The sequence below is a fragment of the Peromyscus californicus genome, unplaced genomic scaffold (genome assembly GCF_007827085.1).
Source record: "Peromyscus californicus insignis strain IS unplaced genomic scaffold, ASM782708v3 Scaffold_5__1_contigs__length_169319896, whole genome shotgun sequence".
NCBI lineage: Eukaryota > Metazoa > Chordata > Mammalia > Rodentia > Cricetidae > Peromyscus > Peromyscus californicus.
The window spans coordinates 13,003,759-13,029,404 of record NW_026294573.1 but is presented as its reverse complement, the minus strand read 5'-3'; the positions used below and the strand labels follow the sequence as shown (position 1 = coordinate 13,029,404).

At 44.2% G+C, this 25,646-nt stretch overlaps 1 protein-coding gene and 1 non-coding gene across 3 annotated transcripts in view; one reads left to right on the top strand and one right to left on the bottom strand.

The window, feature by feature from the left end:
* Window positions 1-4,966: 4,966 nt before the first annotated feature.
* Window positions 4,967-5,130, bottom strand: LOC128098105 (U1 spliceosomal RNA). The gene has a single exon (XR_008214131.1). It is a non-coding gene; the product is annotated as a U1 spliceosomal RNA (small nuclear RNA).
* Window positions 5,131-9,352: 4,222 nt separating this feature from the next.
* Window positions 9,353-25,646, top strand: part of Fbxo42 (F-box protein 42) — a 68,724-nt gene continuing 52,430 nt past the window's right edge. The window contains exons 1-2 of one of the 2 annotated variants that reach the window (XM_052718795.1): window positions 9,353-9,605; window positions 25,424-25,496. The gene's annotated coding sequence lies outside the window, so the exon portion shown is untranslated. The remainder of the gene's footprint in view (window positions 9,606-25,423; window positions 25,497-25,646) is intronic. The other variant, XM_052718794.1, reaches the window with a different exon arrangement.

Here is a 25,646-nt window from a genome sequence, read left to right as displayed (position 1 = left end):
ATATCAAGTTACAATGCCGAGGGCTGAGGACATAACTCAGTGCTAGAGCACTTACCTAATACACGTGACGCCTAGGTTGGTTGTTTGGTTGGTTTGGTTTTTTTGAGACATGGTTTCTCTTTGTAGCTCTGGCTGCCCTAGAATTCAATCTGTAGACCAGGCTGACCTTGAACTCACAGAGATCTACCAGCCTCTGCCTCCCAAGTGTTGTGAATGAAGCCTAGGTTTAATACCACACCTTATTATACTGAAGAGTCCCAACCAGCATCTGGCTCACTGTAAAAATTCTAAAGGTTGCTGGGTGGTGGTAGCATATGCCATTAATCCCAGCACTTGGGAGGCAGAGCCAGGCGGATCTCTATGAGTTCGAGGACAGCCTGGTCTACAGAGCAAGATCCAGGACAGGCACCAAAACTACACGGAGAAACCCTGTCTCAAAAGAACAAACAAAAAAAATCTGAAGGTTGTGACTAGGGGCAGGAGGGGTGCCTTGCCAGTCTGAGGAAGATTTATAACTCTCATGTCTCTAATCCTTTTCCCAAACACAGAAGGCAAGGAGCAAACACCATGTGTTTTCATTTCAGGGACATGCTCCTTGTAGTTTACTTTATTAAAAACATGTTCCAGCTGGGCGGTGGTGGCGCACACCTTTAATCCCAGCACTCGGGAGGCAGAGCCAGGCGGATCTCTGTGAGTTCGAGGCCAGCCTGGGCTACCAAGTGAGTTCCAGGAAAGGCGCAAAGCTACACAGAGAAACCCTGTCTGGAAAAACCAAAAAACAAAACAAAACAACAACAAAAAAAAACCATGTTCCACAGGGCAGCATTCGGCTGCCATCACCAAGTCAAATGACTTGGAATGTGTTTTTCTCCCTCATATTTTTAGGGTGCTGCTAATATTACTAGAGTAACAGCTTCCCGTTGTGACATTTTACAGTTTGTATAGTTTGTATTCTTAGTGATTATAATTGCAACCAAGTTGGCAAAATGTTACTAGTTTTTAGCTCCTAGTCAAGTGACCTGTTTACTAATTCCCTGATTTCATAACTTCCTGTATTGCTGTCTTCAGGTCTGCCCTCACTTCAGGTCTGCCCTCACTCCAGGTCTGCCCTCACTCCAGGTCTGCCCTCACTCCAGGTCTGCCCTCACTCCAGGTCTGCCCTCACTCCAGGTCTGCCCTCACTCCAGGTCTGCCCTCACTCCAGGTCTGCCCTCACTCCAGGTCTGCCCTCACTCCAGGTCTGCCCTCACTTCAGGTCTGCCCTCACTTCAGGTCTGCCCTCACTCCATGCTCGTTCCCAGAACCTCCTGCTCTACTCCTCCACCTGGATACTGAAGACTTCTGTGATGTTCTGATTCCAGTCCTGTCTCCTCCCCGCCCCCGCCCCCCCCTGCCCCCAACCCCAGGGTCTCACTATGTATCCCTGACTCTCCTGGAACTGAGATCCACCTGCCTCTGCCTCCTGAGTGCTGAGATTAAAAGTGTGTACCACCATGCCCAGCCCTGATTCCAGTTCGTGGAGTCAGGCTTCCTGTCACTGACAAACAGATGTCCCACAAGAACTTCAAACTCTGTTGGAAACTAAAAGAATTTGGCTATCTCATCATCTTCAAGGATAAAGGATGTCGTCTTGCCCACCTCCAGGGACTGTATTTATTTGTGATAGTTTTCTGTGAATCTGGTGTGCGTGTGTGTGTGTGTGTGTGTGTGTGCGTGTGTGTGTGTGTGTGTGTGTGTGTGTGTGTGTGTGTGTGTGCCTTTTCACATGTGTACATGTGTGTGGAGGCCAGAGATTGCATGACAGGTGTCCTCCTTGATCACTCCCCACATTATATATTGAGTCAGGGTGTCTCACTTGAACCCTGAGCTGGAGGATTCAGCTAGTTGAGGATGCTCTGTCTCCAATTCATGCCTGCTCAGGGATTACAGCCATGTAATTTATTACTGTCATTTATATGGTGATGGGGATCTGAACTCCAGTCTTCACACTTACACAGCAAGTGCATTACCAGGTGAGCCATCTCTTGAACATCGGGATTCTTTTTTTTTTTTTTTTTTTTTTAAGTGAATTCTCCTGTAGTGGTATTTGCTCCATCCACGACCTTGGGTGATAGGGTCTGAAGGAGGCGGTGCTTTCTGCTGTTGCACGTGACCTCTTAAAAGGAGAGGGAGAAGGATCATATGCCCCTTCTCCCTGCTCCTGCCTGTAAGGTGTATTTGCTCCCGATCAGATCAGAGGATGACTTCCGCTGTCTACTCTGTTCTGTATTCGTGAGTGTATTTCATCAATTTACCTTAATAAATTTCCCTAATACTTCTTTTTTTTTTTTTTTTTTTTTTTTTTTTTTTTTGGTTTTTTGAGACAGGGTTTCTCTGTGTAGTTTTGCGCCTTTCCTGGAACTCACTTGGTAGCCCAGGCTGGCCTCGAACTCACAGAGATCCGCCTGCCTCTGCCTCCCGAGTGCTGGGATTAAAGGCGTGTGCCACCACCGCCCGGCTCCCTAATACTTCTTAAACAGACTCTCATTCATTGCTTTATTCTCCCGCGTCTTGAAAACAGCAAAGTGAATGGAACTAAAAAGGCCTTGAGGTGATTTTTGGCCTTGTAGTTACAGAGTGCTGCCAGCAGAGGGAAACCGTTTCTTACAATTCCTCTGTGGTAGACAGCCTTAAAAGCAGGACAATCTTTAGCCATGGTTTTCAAGAGGACCAGAAAGATCTAAATCTTGGGAATCATTTGAGGATGTTTCAAAGATAATAATTTTTGTTCCACTAAGTGGGCAATCAAGAGGCCAGCCCTAACTAATCATAGCAGCCCCTTGAGACCTTGGGCAAGTCCTTTCTTCGCTTGGTCTGTTTGCTTCTCTGCAAGATGAGGGCATGGGACAGAAACTCCATAGTTGAGACTGCGGGGGCGGGGGGGGAGTTTCATTTTCTAAGGGGAAGCCCAAAAAGTTGAGATCGTGGGTGGCAAGATTCGTGTATTGGCAGAGACCCTAAAGCATGTGCTTCTGTTTCTTGTGAAATGTGCTTAGCCACGGTTCACGCTTGGCTTGTATGTTAGGAAATGTCCCTCAAACCTGGTGTGGGACTGCAAGCACAAAGTCTGTAGCGAAAAGGCCACTGACACAAGCTGAGGGTAATTACACAGTTAAACACGTGGTGGGCATGTGAACAGATAGCAGTGTGCTTGCACACACCTGTACACGTTCAAAAACAGAAAAACATAAATGCTGGGCTGTATGTAGTTTTCTTTTCTTTTTTTTCTCTTTAAGAAAAAAAAAGATTGAGCAGTGGTGGTAATCTCAGCACTCCAGAGGCAGAGGCAGGTGGATCTCTGTGAGTTCAAGGCCAGCTTGGTCTGCAAAGTGAGTTCCAGGACAGCCAACGTTGTACAGGTAAACCTTGTCTCAAAAAAAAAAAAAAAAAAAAAAAAAAAAAAAAAAAAAAAACAAAACCCAAAGGACCAAAAATAAATAAAGTAAAATAAAAAGAAAGGAAGAAAAAAAAAAGAAAAGTTAGTTTGAGAGGGGTGCACTGGTGCATGCCTTTGATTCCAGCACTATGGAGGCAAAGGAAGGCAGATATTTGTGAGTTTGAGGCCAGCCTAATTTACATAGCAAGTTCCAGAAAAGCCAGCGTTGCATAGAGCCTGTTTCAACAAAACAAAATGCAACTATACCTGCCTAGTCTTCAACTCCACCAAAGGCCCCAGAAGATATATTATTTAAGTAAACAAAAAGTGCATTGCAAACAATGACCAAAAACTCTAGAAATGAGAGAGACATCTGATGGCCTGGACAGTCACCGAAAGCTCCTCTGCAACATTGGTGCATCCATCTTCAGCCTGTAGGTCCATAGTATCTGGCAGACTTTTCAATGAAGCAGGAAATTTGAAAGACTGTTCTGCCTATATTGGCAAAAATTTGTCAGCTGCTTTCTTCTGTGTCCTGCAGAATGTCTGGCAGTTTCTTCTGTGCAGCAGGAACCCTGAAGGACCATCCTGCCTTGTTTTGGCAAAGTTCAGCAGTCATTTTCCTGTGGGTCCTGCATGTCCAGTTTATACTACATACTGTCAATCAGTCCAGGCAAGAGCAGCTTCTTGCCTAAATGGCTAGTCTTGCCACACTGAAAGCAAACTCCATAAAGAGTTTCTTCAATGCCCATCATCTCTGAAGTAAATTGGTTCTGCTAGGAGCAGATGTGTCTCATTGTCATGAAAAGCCCTAAGGTAGCAAAACATTTTAAATGCCATATTCTGTAGGTCTTTGAAAGGTTTGAAGACCATTTATCTACCTAAAATATATCTCTATATGATCTGGAAAGCATACCTAACATACTTACAAATTTGATTGTTATAAATGACTAGCCACTAACCTACGTTTCCTGATTATCCTATATAGCTTATAATAATAGCTTTCAAAAACTAGAACTTTACCTTATATTTTAAATGAACTGCATAGGTATGGTACCTTAAAAAAGAAAAAAAACATATATACAATATGTTGTAACAAAATAACCTTAAATTATTATCAATATACAAAAATTTCCCAAATAAGAATGGAAACATAATACAGTGTGTTGCAACAAAAATTACCTTAAATTTGTGTCAATATACAAAAGTCTTTATGATACAAAATATTTGAGATTAATAGTTGTCCCTTAGTTTGTAGCAGATTCAGTAATCTACCCTATTATTTAAAGTAGATACAATAATCTACCCTTCTATCTTATCATTCCTATTGCCCCCCTTTCTTCTTTTTTTCCAAAGAGATCTCTGAATATAATATCATTTGTATAATTTCCTCCTTTGCCAATACCAGTAATAATTAATAAAAAGCTCCCATAAATGACAATCATCCATAACCCACCAAATAACCAAAACCACCCACACCCCTCAACTCTTGGGAATGTAGGCATAGTTTTCTTTCTTTTTTTTTCTTTTTTACTTTTCTTTTATTTTAAACAGGGGAGAGCGCGAACGCAGTCCCCCACTACCACAAATTATGCAGTCGAGTTTCCCGCATTTGGGGAAATCGCAGGGGTCAGCACATCTGGAGTGCAATGGATAAGCCTCGCCCTGGGAAAACCACCTTCGTGATCATGGTATCTCCCCTGCCAGGTAAGTATGGCATAGTTTTCTTTAGACTACTTCCTGTTGTTTGTGGACAAAGCATCTTTAAGGGTCCCTGAGAAAATTTTGAGATAATGACCAAGTCCTGGGAAGACAAGCAGTAACCTTTGTTGATAGATATCATCTGTCAAGATTCAGGAGGTCCCCCTTGATCACACCTGATCCATATTCCTGAAGGAATCCACAACCTCTCATCTGTGGGAACAAAACTCTAAAGCATTTTTTATTTCCACTTGACAAATACATTTTTTGAATTCTTTTTTAAAGTTAAGGCATTTCTAAAGTGTCTAGATTGGTTCAATTTAGCAGTTCAGCTCACAATCCTATGTCTCTTAGCACCTGTTGTTTGCTTATCAGCATTCAAAAAAATTCAAAATCAACACAATAACATACAGGATGCAGACTCCTTGTGTATTTCCATCTCTACATGGCTTATTCTTTTATATTACTTTACTTCTCTCTTTAAAGACTTTTTTATTTTTAAACTATTTCTTTTTATAACTGTCTATATTCATAGTCTTTCTTTCTTAAACCTACCCACATTGTAAAACACACTGGAATCTGTTTACAGGTCTTTTTCCATCTGGATTTCTTTTTTTTTTTTCTTCAAGAATTCATTTATTTTTTATGTGCACTGATGTTTTGCCTGTGTGTAAGTGCCAGATCCCTTGGAACTGGAGTTACAGACAGTTGTGAGCTGCCATGTGGGTGCTGGGAATTGAACCCTGGTCCACTAGAAGAGCAGCCAGTGCTCTTAACTGCTGACCCCTGTCTCCAGCCCCCCATCTGAACTTCTTTTACTGCATATCTTCCAGCCCTTTTTTGACCATGTAAGCAAACATTTAAACTGCTAACCTACACCTGGATCCTCCTCAAGCAGCTCTTGGCTGGCTCTGACCACTTCTGGGCTAGTGAAAGTGAAGCCTAAAGCTTGTGACCTGGTTGGAGGTGCTTGACTAAGAACTACAGTCAACCTTCCTAGAGCTCTAAAATGTCGATGCTTGTGCTGTGGCAGACATTTTTACTTAGTTTTTTTGTTCCTACTTCACATACTAGCTGCTCAAGGGCTCACTGATAGAAACTCTCTGGCAGAAACTCTTAAAAGAGCCATATTTTTGTTGTTATTTTGTCCCCCACCCCCACCTCCCCCCAGAGCTGAGGACTGAACTCAGGGCCTTGTGCTTGCTAGGCAAGCACTCTACCACTAAGTTAAATCCCCAACCCCTATTTTTTTTTAAGCTTTCTCAGGTACTATGGAAATTTGAGCACCACGTTGGTATGCCAAAATACAGTTTTGTTTGTTTTTGCTCTTTGGGCTCTTTGGGGGCCCACCACCCAGTTCCCAAATAAATTACACACCGAGGCTTATACTTAACTACAATTGCTCGTTCTTAGCTTGGCTTGTTTCTTGCCAGCTTTCCTTATCTTAAAATTAGCCCATCTACTTTTTGCCTGTGGGCTTTTCCTGTTTTCTTACTTCAGTAAATCTTACACTTACTCTGTGGCTTGCTGTGTAGTGGGGTGGTTGGTCCCTGGAATCCTCCTCCTTCTCTGGCACTTTCTTCTTCTTCTTCTTCTTCTTCTTCTTCTTCTTCTTCTTCTTCTTCTTCTTCTTCTTCTTCTTCTTTTCCTTCTTCCTCCTCCTCCTGCTCCAGATTTCTTCTTCTATATATTTTCCCTGCCTGCTAGCCCCACCTATCCTTTCTCTAGCCTTGCTATTGACCATTCAGTTCTTTATTAGACTATCAGGTGTTTTGGACAGGCATAGGTGTTCTGGACAGGCATAGTAACACAGCTTCACAGAGTTAAACAAATGCAACATAAACAAAAATAACAGACCTTAAAATATTACCCAACAAAACTCAGGTTGCTAGTGCCTTCATCAAGGGAGTCATTTCCCTGGCTCCTAGGCTTGGAGTTACTCTTAATCTTTTTTAGATTTTGTTTTCATTTATAGTTTGTTGTGTGTTGTGTACATGCACATGCCATGTGTGTGGGTGCCCTAGAGGCCAAATACTTCATCCGATTCTCTGGAGCTGGAATTATAGACCATTGTGAGCTGCCCGAGGGTGTTGGCAACTGGACTAGGGTCTTCTAGAAGAATGGCAAGTGTTCCTAACTCCTGAGCCATCTCCAGCCCACCTTGAGATTTAGAACATGTTTAAAATTTAGACTACAGGTGGTGGTGGTGGGGTCACAACTGCTTGTAATTCCAGTTCCAGGGGATCTGACACCTTCTTCTGGCCTCCAAGGACACCCACACATGTGGCACATATAATATGCTCAGGCAGACATAGTATTTATTTGTGTATGTGCAGGCTCACAAGTGTCATTGTTCGAGGGTAACCTGTGGGAGCTGGAGTTGATTTTCTCCCTCTATCATGTGGGTCCTGGTGTCCAAGCTTGGGACAAGCGCCCTTACCTGTTGAGCCATTTTGCAGGCCAAGACTTACATCTTTTTTGGAGACAGGGTCTCATTATGAAGATCATGCTGGTCTTAAACACAGAAATCTACCTACCTCTGCCCCCTGAGCGCTGGGATTAGCAGTGAACTACCATGCCAGGCCAGTGGAATTTCTTAAACCAGTTTCTGACACTGTATGCCAGTAGGGTTTGTAATACTCATTTGAGGAACATAAATGTTTTGTAGACTGAGGCTCCTCAAACTAGTTTCGAACTCCTGGGATCAAGTAATTCTTGCCTGGGGCTGGAGAGATGGCTCAGTGATTAGGAGCACTGCCTGATCTTCCAGAGGTCCTGAGGTCCTGAGTTCAACTCCCAACAACCGCATGGTGGCACACAACCATCTATAGTGGGATCTGATGCCCTCTTCTGGCATAAAGTTGTACATGCAGATAAAGCACTCATATACATAAAATAAATAATAAAATCTTGAAAAAAAAAAAAGTAATTCTTGCCCTTAAGCCTTCTGCATAGCTGGGACTTAAAGGAGTGTCACCAAACCTTGTGGTACTGGCTTCTGCTCCCGTCTTATGTCCCAAGAGCTAGCCTAGGAGGTCTACTTTATCCCAGGGCAATTTGCTTGGTGTTTCAGGATGCTGCAGTTGCGCCAGAAGTGAAGCCCTTGAGTTCTCTGCATCTGGCATTTACTTAAACCAGATCTGTAACGAATAGATTCTAGAAGATTCTCACCTACACGTAGCTTTTTTTTTGTTTCTCCCTCCCTCCCTCCCTTTCTTCTTCTTCTTCTTCTTCTTCTTCTTCTTCTTCTTCTTCTTCTTCTTCTTCTTCTTCTTCTTCTTCTTCTTCTTCTTCTCTCTCTCTCTCTCTCTCTCTCTCTCTCCCCTCTCTCTCTCTCTCTCTCTCCTCCTCTCTCTCTCTCTCTCTCTCTCTCTCTCTGTCTGTCTGTCTCTCTCTCTCTCTCTCTCTCTCTCTCTCTCTCTCTCTCTCTCTCTCTCTCTCTCTCTCTCTTTCGTTTCTCTATGAAGCCTTTCCTGTCCTGGAATTCGTTCTGTAGACCAGGCTGTTCTTGAACTCAGATCTGCCTGCCTCTGCGTCTGGGATTAAAGGCATGAGCCACCACCGCCCGGCTATTTTTATTTTTAAAGTAGTTCTTTTTATTTTATTTACTTTTTCTTTTGAGACAGGATCTCTAGTATGTAGCTCTGGCTGTTCTGGAACAAACTATGTAGAACAAGCTGGGATTAAAGGCATGGGCCACCACTGCCTGGCTCAGAGCTTTCTGGAAGTGAGACTTTGCAGGACCCCATACCCCGGTGGTGACAGTGGGGAGCACAGAGAAACACAGAGGCCTGTTTCCTCCCGGGCCCCGCTCGACGGGGGTAGCTTTGAGCCTGGGTTTCCTTATTTATTAAAGAAAAAAAAAGGGGGGGGGGGGTAGCAACATAGCTGTTGCTACAGTTTCCAAAGGCTTCCAACGCGGTGAGATGACTCTGTCTGGCGAGATCTAAAAGCACTTCCATTCGTCACTGCCCTTCTCTGTGATCAATGGGTACCCTGGGGCACAAATGACTTAGTCGAAGTCTTTAGTCTCAAACCAACAAGAAAATAGCTCAGGTACCCGGGCCGCGCCGATTTCAGACCGAGTCCTGGAAAGCTCCGCTCCCTTCGGCCCTTCTCAATATGGCGCCGCCCAGCGGCCACCGCGCGCAGGCAGGCCGCGCTGACGTGTGTGCGCGCGCGCTTCCTCTGCGCCCCGCCCCGGCGCATGCGCGCTGCGCGCTGTCTTCTCCCAGCTTGAGCAGCAGCGGCGGCGGCGGTGGCGGCGGCGGCGGCGGCATCAGGGACGGCGGCGGCGGTGGCCGCCGCGGCGTTTGAGTGGAGGAAGATGGCGGCTCCGGGCGGCCCCGGGTCCCGCCAGCTGTGAAGATTCCCCGAGCACGGCAAGCACCGGTCTGAGGCAGAGCAGCCGTGCTCTGGCCCTGGCTCTGGCTCCTTCGCCATCGTCGCCGGAGACGCGAAGCCGAGAGCGCGGAGCGGGCTGGGCCAGGTGAGGCCTCTCCCGGTGCGGGGCCGCAGCCGGGCGCCGACGCCTCCTGCGCTTTATGTCCGGGGACCCCGGGGCACCCCGAGTCCGGCGCGGGCCCGGTGTACTGCGCGGGGGTGGGTCTTGGCGGGCCTGGGATCTTGCTGTCGTCATCTTCGGTTCCCCTGGCCGAGGTGGAGACAGGCGTCCCCTTTGCAGCTGACCCTCGGGATGGAGACAGACCTGTGCCCTCTCCTCAGCAGGGTGGTTCTGGTCCTAACCCGGGCCAGGAGAGGATGCGTGGCCAGGGCAAGAATGGCTTTCGGGGTGTCATCGAGCCTCACCCCGCCCCCTGAAACCCTTAAGTCCTCGGAGAAGAGCGGGAGACGGCTGTCCTCCCGAATTGGGGCTGCGGCGAGGGGCCCTCGTCTCGGAAGCTGCAGCTGCAAAGATGATTTTTTTGGAATTGGCTGACGAATTGAAACACAAGCAGTTCCTTTCCTGACCCCTAGCCGTTTGTGTGTTCTCTTAGGAGTGGGAACTGCAGCTCTCCTTGCCGGAGACAGCAGTCCACGTTGTTACTGAGGAAGGCTTGCCCCGGTGAGAATTGTCTGTTCAGAGAACTGTGGAGGGTGGGAACGAGTTTGTAAATCAAGAAAAAAAACAACTGAGTGAGATCCTGATAGTCTCAGCAGAGAAACTTCAGATGATGGAGTTGGTTCGGAACCTTTGGAACAACCGATTGCTTTGTCTGTTGAATCTTCTGAGTTTTAATAGGAAAATAAACGCTTCGTTTTGTTTCTCAATGACCAAAATATTTGGACTTTCATGTGGTAGCGTTCCAATGGCTCTAGATGCAGAACCAGACACATTTTCACTTGCTGGATGCAACACTGTGCTATTTTGTTATTTTGTTGTTGTTTTCTTGGAACAACTTTTTGTTGTTGTTGAAATGCTCGTAATTGAGTGACTTTGGTTTAGTTTTTCTGGTAGAGAAGACAGTTTGATGCCTGGTGGCCTTTTCATTGAGGAAGAATGGCTTCAGTTTTAATTATGGTATTGTGAATTGTTGGGACCATCTCTTTTGCTTGGACACACCAAACGTCTTTTGTAACAAATCGGGCTATGCTTGTGCTTAAGAATGATGACATCATGGATTTAAAGGGACAAGGGAAATTGCCGAAGAAACATCATCATTTAGAATTCAGTCTGTAGCTCTTAAGCTGGTCAGGGATGCTCTCTGTCAAATTCTGAGTTTATTCAATTGTCTAGTGCGGTTGGCTGTCTTTTCTGTTGCATGCTGATCAGTTTATATCCTATAGCTGTTTGCTTTAGATAAGCCCAATTTAATATAGCGTTCAATCTACGTTGAGCCATGAGTGTTTTTTTGCACTTCAGCCAGCTTTTAATGACAGCTATTAAGTTAAAACGACAATTACTTCATTTAATATTAGCTACTTCTTTGGCCATTTTTTCCCTTTCTTAAATTAGTGTTTTCTATAGAAATGTGTAGATTTCCTGAGTGTCTTTTCTAAAGATGTAGACTTGAAGCAAGAGTTGGAGACTGGAGGACCATTCTGCATGTTGGTTTGCTAACAGTCATAAAATCAGTGGTGCTTTGATATTATGCTCCTTGGCATCATCTGTTATGTCGCTGTGCTTCATAATCATCAGGTATTAATGGAACTCTGTGACATCATTCACTTGCAGCGTTTCAGCTTTATTTCCTTACCTGTCTCAGGTACAAAATGAGAAAGATCAGGAAAAGCAGCTAAGGATGCTTTTTTTTCTTTTTAAGGTTTATCTATTTCATTTTATGTGTACAGGTATTTTGTCTGCATGCACATTATGTGCACCGTGTGCATGCCTGGTGCCATGGATCTCCTGGAACTGGAGTTATAGACAGTTGTGAACTGCCATGTGGGTACTGGGAATTGAATTCAGGTCCTTTAGAGGAGCAGCCAGTGCTCTTAACCACTGAGCCTCGGATGCTTTTTTTTTTAAGATTTATTTTTATTATTTAAAAAAAAAATGTGTGTGCGTGCCTGCACATGAGAGAGAAAGAAAGAGAGGGACAGGGAGAGGGACAAGGCTAGAGAGAGAGAATCCATGTGTTAGCAGAGGCCAGAGGCATCGGATTCTCTGGAGCTGGAGTTACAGGCGGTTGTGAGCCATCTGGTGTGGATGCTAGGAGTTAAACTTGGATCTGCAAGAGCAGTAAGCACTTTTAACCACTGAGCCATCTCTCTAGCCCCAGGATGTTTCTTAATGTCGATTTCTGGAAGGGCTTTATTGAATATCATTTTATGTAGCTGTGTGATGTGCCTGTAAAGAGCAGGCAAAGAACGAGTTAGCCAGACCTTTGGTTTATAACATGCTGAAGCCTCCAGGGAGGCTAGTCTAGGGATGAAGAGTATGTGATTATGTGTTTTTGGGGTGTTTTAGTTAGTGAATTAACAATTCTTTAGAAAACCCAAATGCCTGTGGTTCAGTAATGGTATTCCCACTTTACAAAATTGTTATGTAGATAAAGAGATAAGTTTGTGAAAGCACTCTTAAAAATGTTTACTTTGAAATATGTAAAATAGTTGGTCATGACAGTGCAGGTCATTGATCCCAGCACTCAGGAGGCATAGATAGGCAGATCTCTGTGTGTTCTAGGTCAGCCTGGTCTACTTACCGAGTTCCAGGATAGTCAGGGCTTCAATAATGAGACCCTGGCTTAACAACAACAACGACAACAAAAGGTATAATACAAGGGAAATAGAAGATTAACTCTTTAATAAAACATCTATTAAAAGGCCCCCTCTCTGTGTTGGGTCCTTAAGGAAAGAGGTTTGATGATTCTAAATTCAGCTTTTTATCTAAAAGTTGCCTAGAGCCTGGTTGGAAAGCCAGACAAGAAAACTAGTTGCTTATTATAGTACAGTGAGTGCACTTGTCCAACCTGCAGAGAGAAGGGAGGTTCTCAGAGCTGGGGGAGGAGGGTGTTCCCCAGCTTTGCCTATTCTGTTAATCATTTATTTCTTAAAAAAAAAAAAATTAGATTTATTTTATTTTATGGCTATGGATTTTTTTCCTGAATGTGTGTTCACATGTGCTTGTTTGGTGCTCTCAGAGTTTAGAAGAGGACATGGGACTCCCCAAAACTGGAGTGGTGGATGACTGTGAATCACCATTTAGGTGCTAGGAATCCAACCATTGTCCTCTGGAAGAGCAGCTGGTGCCCTTAACCACTGAGGCATTTCTCCATCTCTGGAATTGGTTTATTTCTTGTCTTAGTATGTATCCTGTGCTAGCCCAGGTCCTCACCATTCTCTTCCTGCCTTCCCTAGGGCTGGGTTTCTAGGTGTGCACTGCTACACTACACATAGCTTAGGAAAACAATTTTTTTTTGTCCTTAGTTCTTTGCCCTTTTGTTCATTCGATGTCATGTTTCCTACACAGCCTGCCCCACTTAGGCTTTCTGAATTGTCAAAGATCCAGCAATCTTGGGAGAGCCTTTCTTAGTGAGTCACAGACGAAGCAGGAAACATTCCCCTCAGTGAGTGTCCCTCAAGTTCTGAATGAGGAAACTTCAGAGTGACACTTTTTTTTTTTTTTTTTGAAACAAGGTTTCTCTGTGTAACAGTTCTGACTGTCCTGGAACTCACTTTGTAGACCAGGCTGGCCTTGAACTCACTGAGATCTTCCTGCCTCTGCCTCCCAAGTGCTGGGATTAAAGGCAAGGACCACCACTGCCCGGCTAGAGTGATACTTTTTATTTTTTTTATTTTTTGGACAAATCAGCACATGGGCATTGTGTTTTAGGTGCTGCTACAGGGATGATGATGATGATGATGATGATGATGATGATGGAGAGTGCTGGGGGGACCTAGTCCCGGCCTTGCAAACACAAGGCAAATACTTTGCCACTGAGTCCTGTTTTGTGTTTTTATTTTTCAGTGTGTATAGGTCTTTTGCCTACATGTATGTTTGTGCACTATGTACATTCCTGGTGCCCACAAAGGCCAGAAGAGTCAGTGGATCCTGGGAAAATGGAGTTGCAGAGGGTTTTGAGCTGCCATGTGGTTCTGGGAATCCAGTTCAGGTCTTCTGGACAAGCAAGGAATGATCTTAATTGTTGCTGAGCCATCTCTGCAATCTGCCACCCTGCACGGTGTCGTGTCCCCCCCCCCCCCCCCCCCCCCCCCCCCCCCCCCGTTTGTTTGTTTTTTGAGACAGGTTTAGTTGGTTCCAAGCTGGCCTGGAACTTGTCACCTTCCTGCCTCCTACTCCCTATCTGTAATTGGATTACAGATATGTGCACCATGCCTAGCGCTGTGTATTTTCACTGGCCTTGAACTCACTGTGTATAGCAGAAGATGACCTGGGATTTCCTCTTGCCTCTGCCTCCCTAGCACTAGGATTACAGGCCTCTATTACCAAGCCTGATTTATTTGGTGCTGAGGATCCAGTTGTAGGCTGTGTGTGCATGCTAGACAAGCACTCTCCCAGCTGAGCCGCATACCCAGCCACTTGTTATTCTGTATTGTAACAGTTTGTTGCATGGAAGTAGGATATGACCTATATATATATAAGTCATTTCAAAATTACCTAGAATTGAGTGCATAATACATGTTATTTCTGAAATAGTTCCTATGACATTACAAGTCTTGGAAATTATGACTTAGTGGCATTCCTGTTGCTTGATTTTTGCATTTGCTTACTGATGCATCTATCAGAAGGCAAATTTGGTGTGAATTCTGGATGTTCTTCTTGAATTAAAATTTTTACCTTTATTTGTAAAAAAAAAAATTCACTTTGTTTTTATTCTGTTTTGTTTCAGAAGGTGGAAGTTTTGCACAGTACTTTGAGATGGTGTGGTTTTATGTGCATATGTGAATCTGATAAACATGGAGGTATTATGTAAACTTTTATTGTTCTGGATTGTAGTTTAGCTTGGATAATCTTCCTTCTTTCCCTCTCTCCCTCCCTTCTGACTTGAAGCTGGGGACTTCTGCCTGCCCTGGTCACAGCCCCCACTCTGCCACTTTCCTCTTGAGCTGTGCTCTCAGCCCCTGGCAGTAACGATTTCACATTTCCACATAGTCATCTGCAGTTGTGAGGCAGTTCAGTTTCTACAAAGGCAACCGAGTTTTAATTTTAGCTGGTAACATTCCTTAGACTAGTTAGCCATGCTCTTCCAAATGCTCCTTTATTCTCTAGGCAGACTGTTTTAGATCTTTTGCTCTTCATTATAAAGTTTCTTTTAAAAATTTAAAACAGCGCGCTCTCTCTCTTTCTCGTGTGTGTGTGTGTGTGTGTGTGTGTGTGTGTGTGTGTGTGTGTGTGTGTCTGTCTGTCTGTCTGTCTGTCTGATGGAACCTGGAAATCACAAATTGGCTAAACTGTCTGGCAACCAGGCCAGTACTGGGACTTCAGGTACATGCTGCTCTGCCCTGATTTTTGTGTGTGGGGTGGTGTGAATTCAATACTTTCCCACTGAGCTGTCTCCTGAGCCTTAATTGTGGGAAGGTTTAATTCAGACATTTCTAGAAGTAGGCTGGTTAAGTCACCTGGCATGTCCTTTAAAAATGTTAGAGCAGCCGGGTGGTGGTGGCGCACACCTTTAATCCCAGCACTCAGGAGGCAGAGCCAGGTGGATCTCTGTAGTTCGAGGCCAGCCTGGTCTACAAAGCGAGTTCCAGGAAAGGCGCAAAACTACACAGAGAAACCCTGTCTCGAAAAAACAAAAACCAAAAACCAAAACAAAACAAAACAAAAATGTTAGAGCTGTCAATAGCATCCAGAAGCTGGGGAAGGGGAGGATGGGGAATGCACAGTTGGTGGGTGTGGACTGTTTGAGCTGGGTAATGTGCACAATTAGCAAAAGGACTTAGTGCCACCAAAGTGTACCCTTCGACACAGTAGTGAGTGAAATAGCTTATTACAAGAAAAAGCTGAAACAGGGGAGGGGAGCGGGGACTGAAGAAATGGCTCAGCAATTAGAACACTTGGCTGTTGCTCTTCCAGAAAAGCTGGGTTCAATTCCTAGCACCCAAAAGGTGGCTGACAATTGTCTGTAACTTCAGTTCTATGGGACCTGATCTCTTCTTCTGGCCACTGAGGGCACTGCATGCAAGCAGTGTACAGATATACATGTAGGCAACACGTTAATTCACATAAAATAAATAAAAAATAAATCTAGGAAACTTTTTCTTTTTTCTTTTTTGGTGTTTCGAGACAAGATTTCCTTGTGTATCCCTGGCTGTTCTGGAATTCATTCTGTAGACCAGGCTGACCTTGAACTCTCTGAGTTGCCTCAGACCCTGCCTCCTCTTGACTGGGATTAAAGGCATGCCCTACCACCACTGGGCTAATCTAAAGAGCTTTTTTTTTGGTTTGTTTTTTGTTTTTGTTTTTTCCGAGGCAGGGTTTCTCTGTGTAGCTTTGCGCCTTTCCTAGAACTCCCTCGGTAGCCCAGGCTGGCTTCCAACTCACAGAGATCCTCCTACCTCTGCCTCCCGAGTGCTGGGATTAAAGGCTTGCATAACCATTGTCCGGCTCTAAAGAAGCTTTTAAACAGATCTGGGGATGTAGCTCAGTGGTGGAGTATTTGTCCAGCATACACAAGGCCCTGGTTGGGTTCAATCCTTAGCACCTTCCTCCCGAAAGGAGTAATAAAAGCAAAGAACACATCAGGGCAGGAGAGATGACTCAGCAGTTAAGAGTGTGTAGTGCTCTTGAGAGGACCAGGGTTCAGTTCCCATTACCCATATCAGGCAGCACACAACCACCTGTGTGGTGACCTCGAACTCACAGAGATCTGCCTGGCTCTGCCTCCTGAGTGCTGGGATTAAAGGCGTGCGCCACCACCGCCCGGCTCTTGGTTTTCTATCTTTTCCATGTGTCAGTTCAATGTATTTAATTTTGTCTTTGTATTAACTTTTTCAGTATGAAGTACATAGTGGAGTCATTTAGGAACAATGCTTCATGGGAATGTGATCTGAGCACTCAGTGGCTGAAACAGGAGGATTGGCTGTTGGGGGCTGTATCACTTAATGATCGAGAGCTCACATAGCATACCATGTCCAAGATTGAGCCCCCAGCACTGGAAAACAAAAACAAAAGCAAAAGATACAGTAAGAACTTGGGCTGCTTCTACTTACTTATTTGCCAGTACAACCCACATTGATGCACTCTGTTTATCTAGCATCACTTCTGTTGGAAGTGTTTTCTGTTTTTGATTTTCTTGTAGTACTTAGGATTGAACCTGGGGCCTTGAACATGATAGGGAAGTGCTTAACCACTGAACTAAAGCCCATCCCATTTCAAGTCTTGATTTATGGTTTGTAGCTTTAATGAAGTAACAGACTAAAAATGGTGTCATATACCTATGATTCCAGCACTCGGGAGGCCGAGGCAGGAGTCTGGAGAGTCTTGGTATCATCCTTCTCTTGTATGGAATGCTGTGTGGTGGGATGTGTCAGCATTACTTTAGCGTTTGTAAACTGATCCAGAGTAGTAAATGTGAAACAGTGAAATTAGGAGTATTTATTATAGTAGGGCATATTCTTACTTGTGGGTTCGTTTAAAGAATTTATCATGACTGTCTGCCTGTCTGTCTTCTGGTACTGGGATGGAATCCAGAGCCCTTTGCCTAGGTAGGTGCTTTTTTTTTTTTTTTTTTTTTTTAAGTTTTTAGTCAGCGTATAAAATCCTGGATTTCATTTTGACATTTTCATATGTATATATCATTTTACTTCTCATATTTGCCCCTCTTCCAAATATTTATTTCTAAAATTTGTTACTTTTTTATTTTATTTTATTTTATTTATTTTTTTTTTTTTTGGGTTTTTCGAGACAGGGTTTCTCTGTGTAGCTTTGCGCCTTTCCTGGGACTCACTTGGTAGCCCAGGCTGGCCTCGAACTCACAGAGATCCGCCTGGCTCTGCCTCCCGAGTGCTGGGATTAAAGGCGTTTTTTAGAGACAGGGTTTCTCTGTATAACAGCCCCAGCTGTCCTGGGACTTGATTTGGAGATTAGGCTGGCCTCAAACTCACAGAGATTCTCTGCCTCTGCCTCCTGAGTCCTGGGATTAAAGGTGTGCATTACCATGCCTGACTGTTACATTTTTTGAGTATGAGGGTGACATGGTACAACCTGTGGGAATTATTTCTTTTTTTCCACCATGTGGGTCCTTTTGCTAGAACTCAGTCGATTGTTGGGCTTGGTTGTCAAATGACGTTCGATGTGTAGTTGACATAGAAACTGGCCAGCAAGAGGGAAGTGAGCATTTCTTCTTCCTCTGGCCTTTAACTGCTGACCCTTAGACCTGAACTGCAGTGTTGCTGACTGTGGCCATCCCTGCTCTCCCACCTGTGGGAGTACATTAGGAAGTGACACAGAAAGTTGAGGACAGTCTGTAATGGCACTTTCCATGTATCTGGACATGGTTTCTTTTTGTTTTTGAGGTAATCTCCCTCTGTAGCCCCACCTGGGCTAAAATGCATTATGTAGACGAAACTAGCCTTGAACTTGCAGCAGTCCTTGGTCCTGGGGATTACAGTATGACCCACGGCTGGACACTGTATCTTTTTGTTTGTTTTAGTTTTGGTTTTTTCATGACAGGGTTTCTCTGTGTAACAGCCTTGGCTGTCCTAGAACTCACTCTGTAGACCGGGCTGGCCTTGAACTCACAGATCTGCCTGCCTCTGCCTCCACCTCCTGAGTGCTGGGATTAAAGATGTGCACCACCATCACTTGACTTGTTTTGTTTTTTTGAAATGGTCTCACTATGTACCTCTGGCTGTTCTGGAACTCGCTCTGTAGATCAGGCTGGCCTCAAACCACAGAGATTCACCTCTCTCTGTCTCCCAAGTGCTGGGATTAAAGGGGTGACCACCAGCTGGCTAGACCCTGTATCTTGAGGTTTACTTGCTACCTTCGGGCAAAATTCTGGCTATGTGTGTTACATCTTATTATCTTCCTGCTATTTATTGTCTTTGTCTCCCCTTCCATGGAAACCATAGCAATGAGAAATGAAGTGTGGGTTTTAGTTAGGATTAGTGGGTAGACTCTAACTTGTGAGGTAGTGAAAAGTAGAAGCTCTCTGCATGGTTGTATGAATTGGCTTTGGTCTTGTAGGCCACCTCACTCAAGTGTTCACACAGCTCTAAGACAATGATTTAGCTCCTGGGGAAGAAAGGTAGGAGGTCAGAAGGAGAACCTCACTAGCTGAGGGTCCTACCACACTCCAAGTGGAGAGGGCTATTTCAGAAGTGGAGATGGCCAACAAGAACAGAGGCCAGAGGTTCAAAGAGATCTGACGATGTCTGAGGAACAGGGGCTCAGTGGCTGAAGTGAAATCTGTAAGAAAGGCCACTAATCTCACTGGTAAACGACCCCCCCCCACCACCACTCGGAGCGCAACCTGGTAGGCACTGTCTGGTCATTCTCTTGTTTGTTTGGAGGCAGTGTTTCTCCATATAACCTAGGCTGGCTTTATACTTGCTGTGTATCCTTAGGCGGGCCTAGAACTCAAGATCCTCTTGTCACAGCTTCCATGCTGCTGAGATTATAGGAGTCCATCTCCCCACCTCCCATAACCAAGCAGCAGAATACACCAATTAGGTGTCCTCTAATTCAGTCATTCATTTTATTCTGACACTACCTGGAGGTAGTTGTTGTTTCAGATACCAAGGTTGAGGGTTCAGGACTGCCAGAGTGACCCCACTCCCATTCCAATGCCAACTGTAAGGCTGGTTTCTCCTGACTGCTTTGGACTCACAGAGCCTCTACAAACACTACATATACTACTTTATCATAAAGATAGTGATGGAGTGCTGGATTGGTAGAAGATCTGCATGTGGTCCCACAGAACAAACTAGCTGTGATCCCACACAGGATCACATCTCACAGCACTGATCAGGGCCCTGATAGGATTGCTGGAGTTTGCTGGCCACCAGTCAGAAAACACTAGCTCCAGGGTCAGCGAGAAACCCTGTCTCAAAGGAATAAGGTGGAGAGTGATAGAGGAGCAATCTCCTCTGGCCTCCATGTGTATGCACAAGCCACACACAAGCACACACACTCAAACTCAAACACTAAAGGCTATAGTAAGTGTTGCCTACAGTGAGTCATGTGGGAAGTGCACAGTCTCTCTATCCTCCTGGGCACCACCCTCTAGATGCCTCTACATATTCAGTAGTCTGGACTCTCCCCAAACTCAGATTTCGTTTTACTTCTGTTTTTTTGTTTTTGTTTTTTTTTTTAAAGGCAGAATATTGTGTAGCCCAGGCTGACCTCAATTATAGATGAGCATGACTTCCTGATTCTACTGAGCATGACTTCCTGATTCTACTGCCTCAGCCTCCTGAGAGTTGGGGTTACAGGCTTGTACTACCATGCCTAGTGACTTTTTGAGTTTGGTTGATTAAATTGTTGGCCGTTGGTAATCAAGTTAGCAGTTGGAAGGTGGGCTAATGTGTTCGCCTTCTAATTATGCCTTAATCTTTCCTATGAGCAGCTCCAATCCTGAAGCTCCTGGGGCTGCAAGCTGTAAGTCAACTTACTGGTACAGAAAGATTCTACTTTGGAGATTCTCTGGTTTTTAGGAGTTGTGTGCCAGGAAGCAGAAGAAAGGCCAATTATATATTTCACAGTTATCACAGTCACACCAGAATCCTTAGGATTGAGCATTTCAAGGTTATATTTTACAACTAATCATTAACATTAGAGTATTGACAGCCAGGCATGGTAGTATGTGCCGGTAATCCCAGCACTGGTGAGGCAGAGACAGGCAGATCAATGTAAATTTGTGGCCAGCCTCACTACATATCAACTTCTTGCCTTAAAAAACAAATACGGGGCTGTTGAGGTGGCTCAGCAGTTAAGAGCACTGGTTGCTCTTGCAGAGGACCTGGGTTTGGTTCCCAGCACCCACATGATGGCTCACAACTATCTGTAACTTTAGTTCCAGGGGATCTGATGTCCTCTTCTGACTTCCACAGGCACCAGGTACACGTGTGATACACAAACATATGTGCAGGCAAAACACTCACATAAAACAAGGTGATAAAACAACAACAAAAAGGTGTTAAAATTGCCTGGGAGTATAATCAGATGATAGAGTGCTTGCTATGGGTTTGATCCTCAACAGTGTAAGAAAGCAAAATATTGATATTGGGCTGGAGAGATGGCTCAGCGGTTAAGAGCACTGGCTGCTCTTCCAGAGGTCCTGAGTTCAATTCCCAGCAACCACGTGGTGGCTCAACCATCTGTAATGAGATCTGGTGCCCTCTTCTGGCCTGCAGGGATTCATGCAAGCAGAGCACTGTATACATAATAAATAAATAAATCTTTAAAAAAAATATTGATATTATAAGTACCTATTAGTATGCTAGAGAGGTGAGGTGTTTTTTTTTGTTTGTTTGTTTGTTTTAATTTTTTTTTTTTTTTTTTTTGGTTTTTCGAGACAGGATTTCTCTGTGTAGCTTTGCGCCTTTCCTAGGACTCACTTGGTAGCCCAGGCTGGCCTCGAACTCACAGAGATCCGCCTGGCTCTGCCTCCCGAGTGCTGGGATTAAAGGCGTGCGCCACCACCGCCCGGCGAGAGGTGAGGTTTTAAAAGTACTCAGGCTTCCTGATATCCATTGGAGATTAGCAAAGGTTAAAGGTTCATTGATGGTAAATGTTTGGAAGCTGAAATTCCTTGTGGAAGAGTGCTTTAGATGTCTGTGGAGCCCACTCATCTCCACCTAATGTCTGTTTAAATTATGTGAGTAACAAAAGGGGTAGTTGAGGCCAGCTGAACTACTGTAGTGAGTTCTAGGCTAGGGCAACCAAAGCTGTGGGACCCAGTTATAGCATTGCTTCTCCCATTATAGACACCTCAGTTTTGCAGGGTTTTATTATTATAAGGGATGTGCTTGAAGCTGCCTCTGCACATGTGCTGTGTGTATATGACTGTTTGCAGTGGAAAGATGCCTGAAAATGACCTTGCTCAGTCAAGCCCCCTCCCCTGTTTACGTATTTAAATGGATGGATGTTGCCAAATGAAGTACTTAGACTTTTCTGCCTTCTTTTCGTTCTGCCTATGCAGTAGCAGAAATCACTCAGATGGCATTTGCAAATGCAGCTCTAGGAAATGTTAGGAAAGACCATTTCACTCTGCAGAACTGGTGTACAGAACACAGTGAATTAAGTTAATAAAGCTGGTCCTTGTATGGACACAGGCCTGCTGTGGATGAGTGGGCTGTTCTGCTCCTCCTCTTCAACTGACACCATGAAGCAGTGGGCTTATCATGTCACATGCTCCTCTGCATCATGAGTTTTCTGGCCTGTATAACTTTGGAATAAGGTTTGGACTTTTTCTTCAGTGGCATTAAACTAATTATCATATGAGAACCTATTAGTAAAACACCAAGCTCTGTGGAATAAGGTTATAAAACTCTGTGATTTGACTGTAATAAAGTTTCATTGATATAATCAGTTGGAGTTTATTAGATAAAAGTAAAATACAGTGTAGGTAGTTAAATCTTATTAATAATTGACGTAAATAATGTAGTGAGAGAGCTGGACATGGTAGCACAGGCAATCAGGAAGCTGAGGCAGGAAGATTAATTATTTATTTTTATGTGCATTGGTGTGAAGGTATCAGATCCCCTGGACTGGAGTTACAAACAGTTGTGAGCTGCCATGTGCTTGTTGGGAATTGAACTCAGGTCCTACGGAAGAACAGCCAGTGCTCTTATCTGCTGAGCCATCTCTCCAGCCCCTGTATACCAAATGATTATAAGCAGAGTTAGCCTATACTTTGTATGTCTGTACCATCTTTCCTTAGCTATAGAAATTCAGGGCTAGTGAGGTGGCTACTCAGGTAAAGGTGTCTGCTGCAGCCTGGCAGTGGTGGTGCACGCCTTTAATCCCAGCACTCGGGAGGCAGAGGTAGGTGGATGTCTGTGAGTTGGAGGCCTGGACTATGTCAAAAGACTGTCTCCAAGCAAAAAGAATGCTGATGGGTAATACAGTAATACAGATAGGTAATTTGAGGACATACTTTATTTTCCTGTTTTATTAAAGGGAATCCTAATTGGGTAACAGACATGTTAACCATTGAAAAAACCCTTACTGCTGCTGACATCTGTTATTAAATGTGGGATGCTTTATAGAAGCCACTCAGTGGTGTCTGTATCAGAGGAACTCAGTTTGCTAATAGCAACAGTACAGTGGTAGTTATGCCAAAACATTCTATTTCTAGACTTTTTTTGTTGTTGTTAAATCATTGACTGCCAGGAGTGAAGGAGTCTCCTGATTATGAGCTTCTGTTACTATAGATAAGATATTTTAATATCGTGAGTGTGGTCAAAACATCTGTTTGGGTGCCAAATGGATTTTACCCTTTTTTCTAGTGTGTTTTCTAACTGGCAAATTATCAGTTTAAGAACTAGTAATGTGAAACCCTCCCATCCCCACTTTCCTTTTGATGCTCTGAAATCCTACCTGTTAGCCAAGTGGAATTCAGCACATCTCTCTAGCATCTTACCACAGTGGGCAAAGTCCTTGCCTCTCTTGAGCTGTTCAAGCTTGATACCATGCATAATTTAACATACACTGCTCTGCTATTGCTCACGTATGGTATGTGTTATTAGCTTTTAGTGGGACCATTCTCTTTTTGTACCTTTTGTGAGATCCAAACAGTATTTTAAATAATTTATGTGTATGTCCCAATATGTGCATGCCACAGTGGATATGAGAGGGCAACTTTTGAGAGTTGGCTCTCTCCTTCCACCATGGCACCCAAGGATGGAACTCGAGTTGTCAGGTTTGTATGGCAAGTGCTTTGACCATCTCTCCGGTCCTGAGTATAGTGTTGTTGTTTGTTTTTTCTCTTTCAGGGGCCTGCCACCAGCTCCCAAATAAATCACACACAGAAGCTTAGTCTTTTTTTTTTTTTTGGTTTTTCGAGACAGGGTTTCTCTGTGTAGGTTTGCGCCTGTCCTGGGACTCACTTGGTAGCCCAGGCTGGCCTCGAACTCACAGAGATCCGCCTGGCTCTGCCTCCCGAGTGCTGGGATTAAAGGCGTGCGCCACCACCGCCCGGCCAGAGGCTTAGTCTTAATTATAAATGTCCGGCCTTAGCTTGGCTTGTTGCTAGCCAGCTTTCCTTAACTTTAAATTATTCCAGCTACCTTTTGCCTTTGGGCTTTTCCCTTTCTCTATTTCTCTATACTTTTCATTACTCTTACTCTGTGGCTGGCTGTGTAGTTGAGTGGCTGGCCCCTGACGTCCTCCTCCTTCTCTCGTTACTTCTCTTCTTTGATCTCTCCTCTCCCAGATTTCTCCTTCTATTTATTCTCTCTGCCTGCCTGCCCCGCCTATTTCTCTCTCCTGCCTCACTATTGGCCATTCAGCTCTTTTTAGATCATCAGGTGTTTTAGACAGGCACAGTAACACAGCTTCACAGAGTTAAACAAATGCAACATAAGCAAAAGTAACATACCTTAAAATAATATTCTACAATATACGGTACTTTGGTCCCAGTACATGTTGCATTGATATTTGTTGACTTCATGAAATATGGCAAAATACTATCCTTTATAATTTTTCTACTTTCTGTAACTTTTCATTTGACTTGGTACAAAGATAAGGTTGATAATGGCAGTATAATCTTAAGGCTTAGTGTTCTCTTTGGGTGAACCATATTATGACTGTGTATAGATTCCTCATCCAGCAGTGTTTGTATTGTCAGGAGCAGCACTGTCATTAGCTCACACTGGCACCTCTGAGGTGGGAACTTCCTAATTTCTAACTGCATCTCTGTGATTATGGTCAATTTTTTTAAAGTTATGAAGAGCAAGATGGATTTTGTTCTGAATCTTCAACTGCATTTTAACTGAATCAACTGAGTTTCAGTTATATCTGTCTGTCTGTCTGTCTGTGTACATGTTCTTTGGCGCATATGGGGGAGATAGGGTAGAAACGTGTGGGAACTGGCTCTTTCCTTCTCCCGTGTGGGTTCCGGGGATTGGACTGAAGTCACCAGGCTTGGCGTTAAAGTGTCTACCCACTGAACCATCTCACCTACCTTGAAATCTTATTGGAGACAGTCTCCCACTGAAGATGGAATTCAGTGGTTCAGCTAGTGTGGCCAGTTGGCAAATAAAATTGACATTCTCAAAAAACAAACAAACAAACAAAAACCCTACTCTTTCTGCTGCCCTCTTTAAAAACAAAACAACACTTCAGAACTTAAGGGACATAAACATATTAGTTTTGGCCAGCAGACTACCTTGGCTCACTCAGTGACTTACAGAGGGGATTTGCTGTAGTGTGAGTCGGTTTCTGTTATTTCTGTTATAAAGTGATGCAAGGTCAGCATACAGGTGCTCTGAGGGTGTGGTAGTTTGAATGTCATTGGTCCCCATAAGCTCATGGGGAGTGGCACTATTAGGAGATATGGCTTTGTTGGAGTAGGTATGGCCTTGTTGGAGGAAGTGTGTCACAGTGGGGTGGGCTTGAGATGAGGTCCCATATATGCTCAAGCCACGCTCAGTGTCTTAGTTCACTTCCTGTTGCTTTGGATCATGATATAGAATTCTCAGCACCTGCTCCAGCACCATGTCTGCCTGTATGCTGCCATGCTCCCCTCCATGATGATAATAAACTAAACCTCTGAAACTGTAAGCTGCCACCTCAATTAAATGTTTTCCTTAAAAGTTGCCATGGTCCTGGTGTCTCTTCACAGCAATAGAAACCCTAACTAAGATGGAGGGGAAATATCTAGGAAACTCAGGCTCATTGGGATGACCCACAGAAGGCAAAGAAGCCCAGTTAAACAGCCTGTCTTTGCATTCTAGGTCTATTGAGTTGACTTCAGATTGTGAATTTCCCAAAGACCATCACTGGGGAAAAGGAAGAGGTCTGACACTGGTGAGGATGAGAACTTATCTTTTGAAACAGCTTCATGGAAACCACATTCCTCGAGTTAATGCATTTACGTGGGAGATGCTTTAGGCCAAATGAAAACAAAACAAAACAACATTCAGAGCATGGACTGCCTCTGTGTCCTCAGGGGCTCTG